The sequence below is a fragment of the Psammomys obesus genome, unplaced genomic scaffold, assembly GCF_907164565.1.
Source record: "Psammomys obesus unplaced genomic scaffold, mPsaObe1.curated_primary_1811, whole genome shotgun sequence".
NCBI classification, from domain to species: domain Eukaryota; kingdom Metazoa; phylum Chordata; class Mammalia; order Rodentia; family Muridae; genus Psammomys; species Psammomys obesus.
The window spans coordinates 27,869,770-27,889,073 of NW_026593286.1; positions in this window are offsets into that span (position 1 = coordinate 27,869,770).

The window sequence follows — 19,304 nt, forward strand, 5'->3', positions numbered from 1 at the left end:
AAGTCTCATTCCTTTGGAGGTTTTGGTGGCAGGATAACAGTGGATGAAAGGCCCTTTTAGAAGGGCTGTGAAGAGCTAGTTCCAGCTCAAGAGGGGCTTGGGGGCAGGGTGGAGAACAGAGCAGGCCTTTGGACAACTCTGCCCCCAACGCTGGCCCTGGAAACAATTAGTGAGGGGAAGGGGGGCAAAGGGAAAGTAAGGAAGGAAGGACTAGGATGTCCTCCCAGACTGGTGACTCAGCTTCTCAGCTGCCCTGCCTTAAACATATCTAAACGGCTAAGGACAATAGAGGGTGTGAGCTTGGGGGAAGCAGGCAGATTCTGGCAAGCAATGAGAACTCTTTATCTCCCTGTATGTACGAATAAAAGCCCATAATTCTGTTTGGGGCTATGAAGCTGTCTCTCGGATCCGTTGGGATTTAGCTTCCTCTAAGACCCTGCTTCCTGTCCCTAGGCCTTCTGGACTCCTCCTTATTGCTGAGGGAACCTCTCTTTTCCCTCTGCCTTTAACTGAAAGAGCTGGGGTGTCCAGTATCTTTGAGATACATTCTTTCTTAGGCCTTTACTTGCTTACTAGGCAGTAGGGCACAGTTAGAGGCCCTTGAGTGAGCGCTGTGAAGTCCACTTTATGTTTAAATGTGGAATGTCTGTTTCATTAGTTTGTTTAGATGCTGGAGATTAACGTAGGACCTTGTAAACATTACATTAGTGCCCTACCATTAAGCCGAATTCTTAGCTCCGTGTCAGTGTTTTTCAGTAACAGTCAGATCTCACAACTCAAAAGTAATCATAATTCAGAACCAAGACCTGCATTCTTACATTGAGCAGCAGACATCGACTTTGGGCTAAACCCAGAGACGTTCAGATGGGCCAGGGACATTTATGCAGCCTAAGTGCAAAGTCTGTTGGTCTATCCCCCATCATTTCTTAGACCTTAAATCTGCTCAGCGCCGCCACTCTTGATATGCTCATACTCTGGCATACGAGTGTGATAGTGTGTTTCTCCAGGTGAGGCTGTGTAAGGCGTGAGACTTCCCTCCTCCTCCCTTTCCTGGGAAGAAGGCTTCATGTGACACTCCCCAGTCTCACCTCTTCCACTGACTTCCTAGATTGAGAAGCAGGACCAGAGATGCTCAGCTCTGCCCTTCCATCTTCAGTCTTGCCTGACTATGGGAGTATTGCGCTCTAGCGCAAATGTAAGAGCTCTCCATGTGGCACCTCTCACGTTGTCTGTTCCTGTGTTGTTAGTTTTCATCACTGTGACAAATTTTATTTTGGCTTATGGGTTTCAGAGGGTTTGGTCCATGGTCATTTGGCTCAGAGTTTACGGTCAAAGAGTGGGGTAGAGCAAGGCTGTTTACCAGATTGCAGGTCAGGAAGCAGCAAGAGAAAGCAACAGCAAGGAGGCAAGGAAAAGCTGTGTCCTTCGAAGGCGTTTCCCCGGTGCTCCCAACCACCTACAGCCTCCATCCAGACCCTAATTTTTTAAAATTTAATTTAATTTATGTATTTATTTATTACAATTTATTCACTTTGTATTCCCACTGCAGCTTCCTCCCTCATCTCCTCCAAGTCTCACCCACCCACCCTCTTCTCCCCCATGTCCCTTCCCTAGTCCCTGATAGGGGAGAACCTCCTCCCCTTCTGTCTGACCCTCGCCTATCAGGTCTCATCAGGACTGGCTGCATCATCTTCCTCTGTGGCCTGACAAGGCTGCACCCCCCCATGAAGAGGTAATCAAAGAGCTGGCCACTGAGTTCATGTCAGAGACAGCCGCTGTACCCCTTCCCACTTGGAAATTGAGCAGCCAATGGGCTTCCTCTGAGCAGGGGATCTAGGTCCTCTCCATGCATGGCAGACCCTAATTTCTAATAGTCTATTCAGCTCTAAAATCATCAATAGATTTAAATGTTTTTGAGATTATGATTACATCACTTACCCATTCCCTTTTTGTCTATATACCCTCCTTGCTCTCTTTCAAATACATGACCCCTTTTCAATTGTTACATATATATATATATGTATATATATATGTATACAAATATAAGAATATATATGGTATTCCCTGCTTAAATAGTTACATATATATAATTATAGTTATACATACATATATAATTAAATAGTTATATTTAATAGTTTAAATAACAAAAATTATATTAAACATTTTATATATTTAATATTAAATATATAGCTATATATACACATATTAAATAGTTATATATTTATATATTTAGAGTTATATATTTATATATTATAGTTATATATTTATATAACTATTTAAGCAGAGAATACCATATATATATTTTTAAATATATAAATACAACCTGCTCAGTTGTATGTAATGTTATGTATTACTGTATGATGTGACTTGTAAGCACATGGTTTTCATCAACAGATTAATCTATTGACGATGTTAATATCTTCATGATTCCATCTCCCCCCTCCCTTTTAAAAAGTGATTTATCTATTTTTATTTTATGTGCATTGAAGTTTTGCATGGGATCCTGAGGCTGCTGGATCCCCTGGAACTGGAGTTACAGACAGTTGTGAACTACCACATGGGTGCTGGGAATTGAACCACAGTCCTCTGGAAGAAAAGCCAGTGTTCTTAACCACTGGGTCATATCTCCAGCCTCTCCGTTGACCTTTAACTCTCGAGTTTAGGGTTAAATTCTAACACTACTAACTAGCTACCCCTATCACTACTCATGCTTAGTAAGGGCGGAGCAAGCTGAGTGGGCTCTAGTTTCAAAGCCCCTTTCTCTGCTTGGACTCATCAGGCACCCATCATTTTGGTGTTTTGAAGAGACAACGGATGTTCAGAGGTGGAGTTTCTGGTCTGGATAACACGGGTGCAAATGTGCACCTAGTTCAGGGACCAGTCAACTCTGTACTCATAAGTGCTTCCTAAGTTTGAGGACTACCTGACTTCCCAGCATGGTCATGGCCAGAGGATTCCACCACCCACCTTTCATGTGCCAATCCCTCTGTCCTAAATGATGGCGGTCTTCCTCCTAATGTAAAATGCTTTCTTCCCAGTCAAACAGACCCCAAAACACAACTCTCTTGCCATTCCTCATAGCCTGTGTACTTATAACTTTCAACTACCTGATGGAATTCCCTGCTTAAATAGTTCTCCACACCAGCCATGGGTCTGGAGTCCCCAAGAAGGCTAATGTCTGTGCCCAGGATTCCGGGATCCCAGCTTCCTTTACCATCCTTATGGGCATCCAAAGTTGGTAGGTTGCTCATGGGCTCACTGAAAATATTTGATTCTGGGCCCTGTGCAGAAGCTTGCTGGAAGATTTCTACTTTCCATCATAAATGATGGTTTACTGTTCAGAGGGTCACCTAACACCACTCTGTCCTTACACACCTTCTCTCCCCTCAGGCTTCCACACTGCTGACTGAGAGACACATTCTTGCACTAATATTTGGCTATCTTCTCACCTCAGAGTGCCCTCCTTGTCCACCTCAGCCTCCTCCAACCAGAACTCGCAGCAAATCTTGGCTGTGAGAATTAGTTCCTTGTGACAAACACCACGGTAATGTACAGCAAATGGGAGGTTAAGAACCGGCATCTGTTCAGCCTGGCTCTCTACTTTCCTTCATCTGGATGAAGCCATGGGATTCTCCCAAGAATTCTGTACTATCGGGGCTAGTGTCTCAGTGGACATTTCATGGCCAGGAAGTGGCCTCTAGAGCTTTGGAGTCAGACAGAGAGCTGCGTTCAGATCCAGGTGGTCTGGATCCTGTTGGTCCTCTTCTCCCCACTTAGACTGATATGGAGTGACGGGGAGGGAAGAGGGAAGGAAAATACAAGCGAAGTTGAAAAGGGCAGAAAAAACAAAAGAAACATTAACTCTTCGGTGGAACTCTGGTCTGCCAGTACTTCACTACCGTGACTGTTTAGGGACAGAACTTTACAGAAACCACTAAGGGGAAGTGAGGACTGGATGAGGGTACTGGAATCCAATATAACCGGTGTCCTGGTAAGGAACATTTGGGACATACAGAGCACACACTAAAGAATGACAATGTGAAGGCTGAGAAGGTAGCCATCTTAAGCTGAGGTGAGAGTCCTCAGAACACATCAATCTGGCCAACACCTTGGCCTTGTGCCTTTCACCTTCAGAACTGTGGTAACATATTTCCGCTGTTCACACTATTCCATGAGGCACCTACATTGACACAGTTACAGCAGCCTAAGCCAGGACCTCAGTGCCTCGTATTTACATGGGAATTCCCCTCCCAAGGAGACAAACTAGCTGGAGCACAGACGAGTGATGCACTCATTCGGCTAAAGGTAGGCGTATTTTGAGGGGATAAAGGAAGGCAAACACTAATAATGTTCAGAACTGAAATGGCTCAAATCTTGGTTTTGCTTTGTAAAATAAAACTACAGTTTAGAGGGATGAAATAATCTCTAAAGATGAAAATATCTGGGTGTCAAAGGCTAAGAAAAAAAACTGGAAAAAAAAAAAAAACCAACCAGTGTATGAGAACTTTGCAAATGGACATCACTCCTCTGTGCTCTAAACAAAAACAACAACAAATTACTTCTACCAAATAAAGGCAGTCTATTAAATGTAGTCCATGCTGCTATTGGGTAATGTTGAAAACACAAGGTTTTATTTTTATCGATCCCTTTGAGTGTTGTGCAAAATAAGGACTTTTTTTTTTTTTTTTTTCTGGATAGAATCTACTAGAACTTGGGATAACTGCATTCACATTTCATTAATTAAAGGGGGCTCTGGTTGTTATCTCGAGGGGGCTCAAAGGTTCCCTCAGGGAGATCACGTACCAGAAGAGGTTCATTAGTCCCCAACCTTTGTACAAAGTGGAAGCACAAAGGTGTGTAGGGTGCGCTGGTGTGAGATGGTCTCTGCTCCAGCTTCAGGACAGATCAATGAGCAGGAAGCCCTAACACTGCTAACATTAGGAACATGTTTAAACATGAATCACCGCAGTAGCCTGAGGTTAATGCGAACGCCTTTCACTTTTCCTAATAGGAAATCGAGCCAACCCGCACCTCCATCCACAGACTCAGCGATGGCTGGGCGGTTTCCATGTGGTCAGGAGCATTAGTTAGGGTCTTGTCCATATCTATTAGGAGGGAGGAAGCCCATTTAGCAAATTAAAATTGTTTTTATTCCCCCAGCTAATTGTTTTCTAATTGTTTAAGTAAAAGGTTTTGGTTTTGATTAGAGGCTTTTAGTAAATGAAATCTGTTCGCATTTTACAAGTCAAATATTTAGAGCATAGAGAGGCAGTCATGGTTAGTGAGGCTCTCTAGGGCAAGGGTTTTGAAATATAAGTGTTAATGCTGAATAGCTTTTAAGGTGAGCTGGTCCAATGCTTTTATTTCACACCGAGGGAATGGAGGCCTGGGGAGCTCACACAACCTGAGAGAGGAAAACGCTAGGCCAGCACAGCAAGATTTGCCCCACTTGACATTCAGGCTAAGCAGACATCTGTACCAGGTATGGCTATGGTCAACACAGATGCCTTTCATTAAATATTTAGCCTCTAAAACACCCTCTGCACAGATTAAACGGGGCATGAAGAAACAATAATTAATGTATGTACAACTAAATATAAGTTATGTTTGTTTTTTTTTTTTTTTTGTATCTGTGTAAAGTAGTTAGCACTTAAAAATCTCCCTGAGCAGTTGATACATAAACATCTGGGACATTACTGAGCTATGACCTGTAGGTACAATCTAAGTGTGCTCACACTCCTTAAAAAAAAAAATCAATTTATTCCAGTCTGGATTTTAAAAACAAATAGAGAAGAAAAATATGTAAATGTTGGTATGTGTTCCTTAGAACTGCAACAATTCATTGGAATGGTGAAAGTCTTTGAGAGAGAGAGAGAGAGAGAGAGAGAGAGAGAGAGAGAGAGAGAGATCTCATGGCCAAATAAAGTTAGAAAATACCAGGAGGTTAGGCAGGGGTCCTTCCCTCTCTCCCTTCTTTCTTGCCTCCCCACCCCGCTTTTTTTGACACCAGAAACTGGTTTGGAGATTGGGAGAAATAGAACAGTAATTTCTCTCTTCCTGGATATATATTTTTTAATTATGGGAGTTTTGTGTGCTAGAGAAATGAAAATTTCCCAACAACATGGCACCAGTGGTCAATCTATTTTCAATAGCAATTAGGCTTTTTTTAAAAAAAAAAAAAAAAAAAACGTGCAATGAGCCATTGAAACAACTTTATTGTACTTGCTGGTGTAGATGCTGCTGTAGGTATCATTCCATTCCATAGCTAGATCATGATGATCTAGCTATGAGCTAGAATTAAACTTGTCCCAGTGAACACAGCTTGTAAGTGGGCAGCCAGGCTCCGAGGGTCTGCTCTTTCCCCTGGCCCTAGACCGCTGCCCCTGGGAGTCGTACATGCTTTCAGCTTAACAAGAGGTTCTGGGAATACAGAGGAGGGTGCAATCGCCTTTTATGTGTCAGGGCCAGGGCTTTGGAGAGACAGAACACCATGATAAACATCATGACTACTGCGTATTTGCGTATGGGGAGGAATGAGGGAGGGAGGGGCCTATGACCAGAAAATAACATGGAATTGAGTCCAGTGCAGGAGAGGCCCTGGTTTCCAGCCAAGATTTGGGAAACGTTGTCAAGTCACCCTAGATTCTTCTTCCTGGCCAGGATCCTGACCTGGGTTACCTGGACTCTCACCTCCATGCAAGGAGTATGTGAGTTTTTCTCAGATCCAGTGTCTTCCCAGTCTCCTCTCTCATCTCCCCTGTTTCATATCAATTTATTTTTGAGATGGGGTATTATACACACACACACACACACGTGCACCCACACAATGTTCGTGCTACAGTGGGCCTGTGGAGTTCAGAGGACAACTTGTGGGCTCTGGGTGTCAGATCATCAAGCTTGTTGGCAGGCTCCCTTATTCTGGAGTCATGTCCCCAGCTCTTTGAAACAGAGTTCTGTGTAGCCAAGGATGCCCTTCACCTCCATGCCCCAAGTGCCGCACTAGAGGCGTGCATTAGTAACTTTCTTGGTAAAAGGGTCTGAACCCTGGGCTTTGGGCAGTCCAAGAAAACTGTCAATGGAACCACACCCCAGCCTCATCCTTGTATGTTTTTATGAACTCCTTAAACTATGGTTCTTTTGCCAGCAGACTAAAATGCCTAAGCCCAGAGGGCCTTGTACCTCCTATTACCGTTCAACCAGGGGTAGGCAGAGCCAGGTGGATGAGCTCCATGCCCACTGGGAATCCTACCCAAAGTGCCTCACATTCTCTGGCTTAAAGATGGGTCTGTGAGAAGAAGTGGTAGAAGCAAACTTTCCCCCTTCTTGTACATTCACTTTTATTATTAACAGACTTGTAAGAATCAACCTCCTAAACCTTGGCTTGAAATGTGGAATGACCGAGATCATGGCAGCGCCTTGGATTTATGGCCCTGCACAACACGCAGGCATAATTTTTACTTGGCCGCTGTGATGACAAGATTCAGTAAGGCATTAGACAAGTAAGTCTGTATTACTCATCTAAAATATGGGATGTCCCTGGACACTCCGGCCCTCTGAGAAGATCCCTTAGTAGCTTTGGCCTTTCCCGGGGCAGGGCAGTGTTTGGATTCTGATTTCCGTTTGCCTGTCTTGGTAAGGTGGGGACCAGTCTGCCTAAGCCCCTCTCTCTGGGGCTTTTGGAAGGAAGACATGAAAAACTGGCCATAGTCAGTGACTCTGGTTTTAGTTGGGAACCCCCTCCTTTTGCATTGTCTGCTTCAGTTAACCTCTCTGCCTTGTTCTCTTTCATTCCCTCTGGGGATAAGGGAAGTGGGGAGTGGAGAGTAGGGGGAGCGCTTTGGTTCAGATCTGTAAATGAAGGTTAACGAGAGAGAGTGTCTGAGTTAGCACAACAAATGCCCACTTGAGCTACTCATGAATTCTCCATTCTCTGCATGGGGCAGGAGCCCCAGCTTCCCTTGAAGTAACTGCTGCAAAGATCAAATCCTTTAGCTATTTGGTCTCCTCCCATTTGACTTGGCCCCACTGTCACCCACTGACATTTGAAATGTGTCTGTTTGAAAAGAAAAGGAGAAAAGAGCACAAAGAGGAGGGGGAAAAATATGCCGGAGATGTTACATCCTGCGAGTCAAGAGGAAGGAATCGCTGGCTTTGCAGAGACTAGAGGGTGTGGTGTGCTGGTTTATATGCTCTTCCTTTTTGTCTTGGCCTTTTCCTGCGTTTCTGCCCTCATATGGCCACATTTGCTAGTGTGACGATAAGGATGACTTATGCTGTCTGAGTTAATCCAGGATGCTGGCGGGAGGGGCCTGGGAAATGAATGGACCCAGCCGACCCTCTGCTCAGCCACAGGGCAGTGCTTTGATGGGTGTCCCCAGGCTCCAGGCTCAGGCTGGTTGGGTAAGGGAAGCCACTGGAGGAAGTTGCTGGCTGCAACAGACAACAGACACATCCACACGGGAAGGAGGGACTTGACCTGGTCTCAGACCCCCAGACCGCTGGAGAGGCCCCTGTGGCTTGCCCTGTGGTCAGGGAGCGTGGGAGGTATGGGAGAAAGCTTCTTCGAAAGGCCTTCTGGGAAGACCTGTGTGGTGGAGTTTGTGAAGAGGCATTGCCAGAGCTATAAATCTCCACCAGCATCAAATACAGGTCTGGGGTGTGAACCCGAAGTCTCCATTGCCAACTAACTCAGGTGCTACGGCTGCTGTGGTCTGGCACCACACTTTGGATGGAAGCATTTGGTTCAATGGCAGAGGTGCAGACATGAGACACGGGCACGAGGCCTCGGCAGTGAGGGCAAATTCAGTTCTGTGGTGTTAAAATAAAACAGAAAAGAAAAAAAAAAAAGGAAAGCTATTTCAACATCCTCAAATATTTATTATTTATTTACAGTAAGACCATTCAAAAGTCCTTTCTTCTAGCTGTTTGAAATATGTGGTACATTATAATCTGTAATCAACCTGCTTTACAACTGAACACCAGTGTTCTTGCTTCTACTTAATTGTAAGTTAATCTATTCAGTCTCTTTGCATCCCATCTCTACTGCATTCCCTGGTAGCCACCATTCCATTTTATTGTCTATAGTTACTCATGTACAATACATTAGGTATTTTGTAACTGTCTTATTTTGGCTTTCTTTTGTTGTGAAGAGACACCACGACCGCCACAGCTCTTACAAAGGAAAACATTTAATTGGGGCTGGCTTACAGTTCGGAGGTTTAGTCCATTATCGTCAAGGTGGGAGAGCATGGCAGCGTGCAGGCAAACATGGTGCTGGAGAAGGAGCTGAGAGTTCTACATCTTGATCTGCAGGCAGCAGGGAGAGACTGCCCTACCTCGGCCTAACTTGACCATATGAGCTCTCAAAGCCCACCCCCACAGTGACACATTTTCTCCAACAAGGCCACGCCTACTCCAATAAGGCCACACCTCCTAACTGTGCCACTCCTATATAGTGCCATGGGGCCTATGGGGGCCGCCACAGAAACCATAGAGATTTCTTGTTGGAGAGGAGTAGCTCGTGAAAGTTGCTTCTGGGTTGGTTACAGAAGAGTCCCTTTGGGAGTGTGTTAGAGACTACAGTCTGAGGCTTTACCCAGTTCTCCTAACTCAGGGGAGGGTGAGCTTGGTCCACTCATTTCCTGTCCTGGATGAACTTGGTTTATGTCATCATCTTGTGGCCTCTGATAACAAGGCAGAGATGATGGACGGACTAAGCATAGTAAGCTTTCTAGGGGGTTCTTGGGCTTACTGAAGTAGACAAAACGTTAGATCCTTGGGTCTAATGTTCTTTCTTGAATCTTACCAGAGCGATAAGCATCATCAGGAAATAATTTTTTTTTTCTGTAAGAACGCACGCACGCATAACATCGTAGACAAATTGAGAACAGGAAGGAACAAAACCAGGATGAGATCTGCTCAGAAAATTCAATGTGAATGTTCCCTGTGCATCTGTGAAATGAAAGTGGAGTACAATAGGGATTACATGTTAATCCTTTGAAAGTCCGAGGTGCGTTGAGAAATTCTTTAATATGAATTTTAATGCTCAGATTTTTTCTTTTTAAAATCTACTGTTCATGAGTATTCCCCTTTTCATTTCAAGTAAATTGTAAATGCTTTCCCCCTTTCAACTCTTACTTCCACACATCGGGTGAAAACCAGGAGTGAGTGTTTTAGAATGCATGTTCCCGGATCTGCTGCTTTACATAGTGACTTTGCACATCCATGGTGGATCTCGGCCTCCCTGTAACTTTTGTTTCACTCCCTAAGGTGAGACCACTAATGCCCCTCATACATCTCTTAGGTATTTCCAGGGTTAAATTAGAATAAAATAGTAAAGTTCTTTGGATTGATAGACTCCGTCGCTACTTCCTTAGTACTTATTACACAATTCCGAGCTACTGTACATGGATTAAAAAAAAATCTGTCGCTTTAAGAGTAAAGGCAGATTGTCTTTCTAAACATTGTCCTTATGTCTCTTTGGAGCCACATCTCTTGTCATTCCTCTTTGACACTGCACTGGCATTGGTTGCAAAAGGGCAGGAGACAGAGGTGACCTGGAAATAGTCCTATAATTCACTTGTGTGGTCCTGCAGTTTCGCTCATGCAGGCCAGTAAAGACTGCGTTAAGCCTAAGCAGAGTAACGGGCATATGCGTGTGGGCAGATGAACAGACAGAGATTTGAGGTATAGGCTGTGATGTACTGTACTATAGATATGCCAGGCCAACAGGAAAGAAAGATGAAGGGCAGGCTAGAACCCCACAGACACAGGCTTGAACCCCTTCTCTCTGTAAGGAAAGCTTCAGCTTGCTTTTAGTGTCATTACTTGGTTAACCCAGGTCCAGCAGGACAAACTTAAGTTCAAACAAGTGATTAGGACCTCGGTTACATTTGCTACTGCCCTTTCACAGTAGCACTTAAGTTGGTGTTTGAATGAGTGAAGACTGAAACCTAAGTTAGGTTGACATACCAAGACATCATCATGGTTCCCCCCATGACAATTTAGTACCCATTCGAATCTCTTTAAAACAAATTTGACCTCCAAATAAGAACAACGACTAAGGTGTATTTCTACCTAGCAGTACAACTGTCCAGAATCTGATGAGAACAATTATAGATTTCCCTCTATTTAACAGGTTTATATTCTACCATCTTTTTATTTTTTTTCTTATTTGTTTGCCTTTATTTTCCTCCAATTTTGACCTGTGATAGTCCCAAGACTTTTCTTGGTTTATTTCCATTATTTGTTTATTGACAATTCTTGTATTAGTTCTTTTTCTCATCCCTGTGACATGCCCCTTCCAGGAACAACTTAGGAGAGGAAAGATGTATTTTAGCTTATGATTTCAGAGGCCATAGTCTATCACAGTGGAACAGGTTTCATGGCAGCAGTATATGGCAGATTCTTGTTCACTCTGTGGTTACAAACCGGGAGGCAGAAAAGGCAGGCTTGAACCAAAGTGGTGATAGCCTTCAGTGGCTGGATTCTAGAGCCTTAGTGGCAGCTGGGCTCCACAGCTGGAAAGTTCTACACCTGCCCAAACAGCACCAACACCTGGGGATCAGGGGTTCAAGCACAGTGATCCTGTGGAGGCATTCAGACACAAACAGAAGAGTTCCCATCCCCCAAGTGTCCCCCCGCCCCCAGGAATATCTAGATGGGATGCGTGTACTTAGTTACCAGGCACAGTGCTAAACATTGCTTCTATAGAGTTCTAATACTCTCAACATCCATATGGTGTAGGTGTTGTTATTGTCATTCTCTATATTAGGAAACTAGGTCTCACAGTGGATAAATTTTCTAGGGTCACATGATTTGTACCTGGCAAAGATGGGATTTGTGTTTAAACTTTATTTCAAACACAATGGTTTTTAGTCACACTAAGATATTTAGAAGGTTCCTACTAGGTTTTCTTCAAGAGTGGTATCTAGTTTACCTGAATAGGACCACTGTTGTTAATGCAGATTCCTGGGCCCAACCCCAGCCTTAGTGACTCTGAATAACTGAAGACAGGCCCAGAAGTCAACATTTAAAAAGAGAGATTTATTCATGCAAATGAGTATTTTACCTGGAAGCATGTGTTATGTACGTGTCTGGTGCTTGCGGAGGCTAGAGGAAGGTGTCAGTTCTCCTGGAACTGGAGTGACAGACATTTGTGGGCTGCCATGAGGGTGCTGAGTCCAGAACCTGGATCCTCTCAAGGAGTAGTCTGAGCTTTTAACAGCTGAGCTGCGGAACCAGCATTTTAACACATTTCCTAGGCGATCTTTGTGGCTGGAATGAAGCTGAAGGAATGAAGGGAAGCGTTTTGAAAGATGGACCGTCTTGCTGGGCTTTCAGTTGCTTGTGTTGCTAGAAGCATTGCCGGCTGCTAAAAATCAGTTTCTAGGTAGGCTGAGGCTAACGAACAGGGAGACGCTTGGAGACATACATATGACATAGAGGAATTTTCTCCAGACACTGAAGGAACGGGTCTCTGTCAGTGACACATGTTGAATGCTCAGAGGACCCATTGCATCATACATGCCTTTGTCCAGTTATAGCCATGAAATGGTGTTAGTGCTAATCCCAGTGCAACAGATAGTTCAGAGTACAACGCAAATTTTAGTAACCAATACATGCAGCAGAGATTTATAAGAACTTTCATTATCTTGGTTTTGTTTATAACAGCGAAAGGTGGAGATAGGGGGGAGGGCGGGGGGAGGTGATGGCCAGAGGGACTCTGAAAAGCAGATGACTGAAACGGGAAGGGAAGGGGGGAGTGCCTAGCTCCTTCCCCAGCCAGCTCCATCATTATTCCAAAGTGATCTCTAATCCAAACCCAGCATATGGTTTTTTTTATTAATTTGGGGCAATTCCCCTGCTATCTAGTGTAATAAAAAGAATATCATAAAAGATTGATATCATAAAAGCTTGTAGCATTCCTTGTTAAGCTACCAAACATGAAGTGTAAAATCTAAGGTAATGAAATAAGTTGAGTTGCTCCTCTAGTGTTTATTACTATTATTTTTATTGCTGTAAGTTCTGAGAGGATGAGATTCAGAGATGGCTTATGAACAGATTTCAAATCAATTTCACTTTCACTGTGAAGCTAATATTAAGGTCCCAAACTTCTCAACTGCCTCAGTAGTCTGTCAGCATTTTGGGTTGTGAGCCTAGCCTTTAAAGGCTGAGCCATCTCTCCAGCCCAGCACTTAGTATATTTTTTGTTTTGTTTGTTTTTCAAGACAAGATTTCTTTGTGTAGGCCTGGCTGTCCTGGAACTTTGTGCAGACCAGGCTGGCCTCTACCTCACAGAGATCCACCTGCCACTGCCTCCCGAGTGCTGGGATTAACAGTGTGTATTACCACTGCTTGGTAAACACTATCTTTAATCAGAAGTTTACTTATAATCAGCTTCCTGTTTTCTAAGCACAGAGAAACTCTGAGCTCATGGATTTGTTTGTTGTCAGTTTATTTATGTATTTTATCTGTTTATTTTGAGGCAGGGCCTTTGTATAGCCCAGACTAGCCTCATATTCCTAACCCTCCTGTCTCCCTTTCTGACTGCTTAGGTTACCTGTACACACAATCATATCTGGCTATTCCCTCTAGTGTAGTATTTGTTGTTTATGCTGCTTTCTCTTGAGCTAAATCTCAGGGGAGTGGAGCCAGGACATTGTCCTATGAGTGCCCCCCACAAGCTACATCAGCTTTTTCCTCAGGGGAGCTGCCTCTATCTCTTTTTTTTTCTGTGTCTGAACTCTTGATACACAGCTTAGAAAGAATGATGGTAGGTAATACAGCAAGAGACCACATGCCACCTCTGGGAGTTGCTAGGCTGTTGTTGAGTGAGGCCAGAGGGAGGGAGGGATAGAGGGAGGGAAGAAGATAGGAAGGAACTGAGGGGAAAAAAAAGAGAAGAGGGGGGAGGAAGGGGCAGAGACTGGGGACTTGCTAGGTACTCTGCTAGGTATACTCACATGGACAACTTTTAAATTCATTTCCCTTTTAAGCTAGCATACAGAGTAATGGATCTCAATAGGCAATTTTTACCTACACGTTGTTCTATTCAGTTCTTATTTATACTTCTCCCACAGTGTTCTCTCCATTCCCCAAATAGCAACTGTATATCCTCCCACCCCCACCCCATTGCTTCCTAGAGATTGAACCCGGGGTCTCCAGAGCATGCTAGGCTAGTCCTTAAAAAGACATCATTCATCTCCTTAAACATCCCCTTAGGCAGGAATTAACACCTTCTCATAAATGAGGACACCGTGTCTCAAAAGGTTCAATAACTCATTCAGCTCGCAGAGCTGGTGGTTGAGTAAGGATTCCACCCCAGTCCCCCTCCTCTGGTGACTGCTGTGCTGGGATTTTCCTCCTGGCTGTTGCGGGAAGGGGAAAGCCAGCAGCTGTGAAGCAAAGACATCTTCCCGCTCCATATCTTTGCTCCCAGCTTGCAGCGCAGTTTCATGAACAGAGGAGGAGCTCTGAGGACCACATACACAAGAAGCCAGTGCGGTATGGTGGAGCATACCTGCAATCTCAGCACTGCGGAGGTAAAGACAGGAGCATCCCTGGTGCTTGGCCACCCAGTCTAGCCTGGATGGTGAGTTCCAGGCCAATGAGAGACCCTGTCTTAAAGCAGGTAGATGACATCCCTGAAGATAGTACTCAGTGTTTCCTGGCCTCCATATGAGCACATGCCACATACACACACACACACACACCTCAAATCCAACAATCCCCCTTTCCTGTCATTCTTAATTCCCAACCTTGAAGCTGAGGACAGAGGAGTTTGCTGGTGACCTCAGAAATCTGTTTGTAAAAGTACATCTGGACTGCCAATCAGCTGTATCTGAGCAGGGGGTCTCCATGCATGGTCCTCCTTGGTGCATTAGTCTCTGCAGGACCACCTGGGCTCAGATTTTTTAGCTTTGTTGGTATCTGTGTGGGGCTCCTGTCCCTTCTGTGTCCTTCTGTGACCCCCATTCTTCCATAAGACTCCCTGTGCTCTGCCCAAAATTTGGCTGTGAGTCTCAGCATCTGTTTCAGAGGATCCTCTATAGTAGGCTCCCATCCTGTTCCCTGTCTTCCACCACTTCTGGTGTCTCTCCTGTTTGCCATTCTGAATGAGAGTTAAGCATCCTCCGAGGGTCCTGCTGTTGTTTAGCTTCTTTAGGTCTGTAGATTTTAGTATAGCTATCCTATATTGTACAGCTAATATCCGCTTATAAGTGAATGTATAACATTGGCAGCTCAGTCTCAATATGGGTCCCCAAGTAATGCGAGCAGGGGCTGCCTCTGTCATGAACTCTGTTGCCTCCTCTTTGATCCCTTGCCCCTGGTGATGCGGCCTTGCCAGGCCACAGAGAAGAAGATTCAGGCAGTCCTGATGAGACTTGATAAGCTACGGGCAGATGGCAGAGGAGGAGAACTCCCCGTTTCCATGGACTAGGGGGAGGGGATGGGGAGGAAGAGGGAGTGAAGGTGGGTGGGATTGAGAGGAGTTGGGGGAGGGGGCTTCAATCGGGTTATATAATGAATAAATTGTTAAAATAATAAAAAAGCAATAGTAAAAAAAAAAAAAAAAAGCGCATCTGGAGGCTAGGTTATGGAACACTCCCGGAAGGTGATAGCTGGTGTTTGAAAGAACGTTTATAGTGAAAGAACATTCCTAAGATTAAAGAGCACGAGACCTGTTTGCAAAGAAACAGACACCAGAGATAGAGTTTGGCAGACAGGTATCTCAGTAGCGGGGCTATCAGTTTAGAGGAGAGTGCCATCAATTGCAGTAGTTTGCTTTTCATCTAATGAATTTTAATGGTCGCTTTTGCCATTACCTCCAGGAATCTCTAAGAAACAGAAAAACCTGCCTGGGAACTTCCTTGATAGTCATGGAAGCAAAGTCCCTGGGATTATATCAGCCCCATTTCTAAAATGCATTCTTTTCCTCACCAAACATTTTGAATACAGCACCAGAAATATTCATTCCTTCTGCTTGTAATCACTGTGACCTGAATGCAGATTCTCTATGAGAAGTCTTCTTTATTTTAATATTTTATTTTATTTGCATATCTTATTTTGATATTCAAACGAAACAGCAGATTTCACATGAAGTTATACCTTTTTAGAGGCAGATTTTGTTCTGGAAAATTGGTGCAGCATTTCCATTTCTCGAATCTTTACATAACTGGCTTCTTGTCAGCCGATGTAGCTGTGTTTGACAAAGCAGCTCTGTGATCTGTATTCCTGCAGGTCACAGTGTCCATAGCTTTCCAAGTCTCTAATTAGGGAGATGTGCTTCCCCTAAGCAGCATGTTAATGATGGACAGGCATTTCTCCTGAGATCTGGAATATTTCTGTTATCAAATTTTGATTCAAAATACGGACAGACCCATGTCACCTCAAAGTCAACTTTGTCCTCAATTTAACCTTCAGACTGAAACCTGACTGGCTTGCTAAAAAGTGTGTGCTTGTTAGCCCTGACAGAGACAGCACCGTGGCCACACAAGGGCCACAGTGAGCCCAGCTTACTCACTGCAGAGGTTGACTGGGAGAGGGAGTCACGCGGAGCTTTCTTTCTCTTCTCTTTTTAAATGGAGTTTCTGACATCAGATGGTGGCATTTCGTCCTCATTATCAAATGCCGACATCGCCTGGCTGCTCTCAGAGAGGCTACTGTGAACACCTGCACAGACATTTGCCCTGTTTAACCTCGGCCCTCCCAGCTCTAGCCAGTATTCCCACTGTGCTCTGCAGTCCTGCTACCCAGCGGTGCCCTTTCCCCCTACAGTACCCACTGAATGGACTGGATTGGCTGGCCAGCAATGCCCAGCCTCCTCTCTCCAATGCAGTAGGCCCTGTTCCCATACGGACTTCATGTGTGGTTCCTCTGGGACTGGCTGAACGGGATGTGAGGAGAGCCTGCACTTGGCCTTAAAACAAGGTGAGCCACAGCGCCGTACCCCAAATCTTTGTCACATGCCAACCTGTCACTCTCAGCTTCTGAAAAGATGTTAGATTTCTGGATCATGTCTGAAATTCCATTATGATTTGTGTTAAGGTTTCTTACATTGTAGCCATGACGTATTGCCACAAATTTAAAGGCTTAAATAATGCAAATGCCAGGGCTGGAGAGATGGCTCAGTGGTTAGGAGCACCATCTGCTCCTCCAAGGGACCCAGGTTCAATTCTCAGCATCCACATGGCAGCTCAAAGCTGTCTAACACCAATTCAAAGGGATCTTACACCTTCATACTAATGCATATAAAATTAAATAAATCCTTAAAAAGGAAGAAAGAATTAATTTAAAATTTTTAATGCAAATGCCATGTTACAGTTTTGTAGGGCAGATGTCCAGCGTGGCTGTCGAGGTTCAGGTAGGGCTTGCCCTTTTCCTCAGGCTTTAGGGGAGAGTTAATTTCTTCTCTTAGTCAGGTGTCGGCAGAGCTCAGCTCCAGGCATCTGCACTCTCCATTTTCTTGCTGGCTGTCTGCTCCTGAGGCCTCTCTGGGCCTATACAAAGCCTCCGATATATGGCTTGGAACCTGCATCAGAACGCTAGAAGTTTCTCTTGCAGCCGCCTCCCTGAATTACTGCCGTTGATTCCTTCATTGGAGTTGTGGGGAGGGTTATGGGTGGCTGTGTTTCTGGCTTTCAGGATTACTGTGATTGGAATGGGCCCACCTTGTTAATCTAAACTCAGTTCTCTATCTTAAGGTCAGTAACTGGTTATGGCTATCAGGGTTCCCTTTGCCACATAACAGGTTAACAGGTTCCTGGGATGAGGCTATCTTTGGGGTTGATGCTATTCTGCCTGCCATATCATTACTTTAAATAATTAATTAATCTGCTTCTCGAAATGGTTAAGCATTAAACCCAGGCCTTCATGGAGAACTGTGGTAGTTTAGATGCTATTAACTGATTATTGTAGTTTTCCTCCCTCTATCCTGTGTCATCAAATCCTCTTGATAACCCTATGTGGTACTATCCATACAAAAGCCAAGACTGAAATCATCTGCAAATATTGGGACCAACCAAATCAAAATGAGCCGTCTAACGATTCAGTGGTGCCACCAGGACCCAGATTTCTTTCTCTAGTGCAGTGGTTCTCAACCAGAGGGTGTAGACTCCTTTGGCAAACCTCTGTCTCCGAAAGTATTCGTATTGTCATTCATAACAGTAGCAAAATTATAGTTATGAAGTAGGGATGAAAATAATGTTTTGGTTGGGGGCCACCACAACAATGAGTAACTGTATTAAACGGCCACAGCAATAGGAAGGCTGAGAACTACCACTCTGGTGGCTAATAGCATAGACCCTGAAAGCATGGTTCATCTATGTCTTATTATTTGGATTGGCAGGCAAGATGGGCATAATACTGCATTCAGCCAATAGAGTTCATACATCTGCTGTGCCCATAACATCCCATGTTACATATCAAATGCTTAATATTGGCTACTTGATTTTTATATTTTTAACGTCTATTCGTGTGTGCAGGTGGGAATGCACGCATATGTACAGGCTTATTAGTGGAGGCCAGATGTTGACAATGAGTCTTTCTCCATGACTCTCTTCCTGCCCCTGTCTTCCTCGTCCTGGGATCAAAGGAGTGTGCTGTCACATGTGGCCCTTTCATGTATGTACTAGAGATCAGAATTCGGGCCTTCATGCACTTTACTCACCGAGCCATTTCCTTAGCCCCAGTATTGGCTATTTTAAATGTTATTTTTCTCTTCTTCATATTTAGTGTGCTGGCTTTGGCCTTGGATCTTTGGTACATATGCATGCTAGGTAGTTTTTGAACTTCTACCCATCCCATGGAGACTCTAGGTGGCAAAAAGAAGTAAGAAACAGAAAGCAGTTCTACCTGCATCAGGAAATCAAACACTTTCCAGAGACTATCAGTCACTTCTGATCTGTTCATGTTGTCTGGAAGGGACAGCAAATATTATTGTATGAGGGAAGATTTGGAAGGGCAGACACAGATTGTGCTAACTTTTTTTTCATGATTCTTTCCTATTCCCCTAGAAAACTATCATTTTTTTTTCTGTAAAGAAGGAGAACAAGTCCTCATGCCCCTTGAAGGAGGCAGCAGCAGGTCCTGCAAGTCAGTCACTGGATGTTCGTCCTGCAAGAGTTTTTGTTGTACCATAGGCAAAGGCTTTGGCTGAATGGCTAAAACAAAATATAGGCAATGGGAGTGATTCTCTGGATATTAACTATTGTTTGTCTTGTTTTGTCCCAAAGGTTATTTTTAAGTCCTATCTGCTGGAATTTGTGAATGTAACCTCATTTGGAAATAGGGTCTTTGGTAAT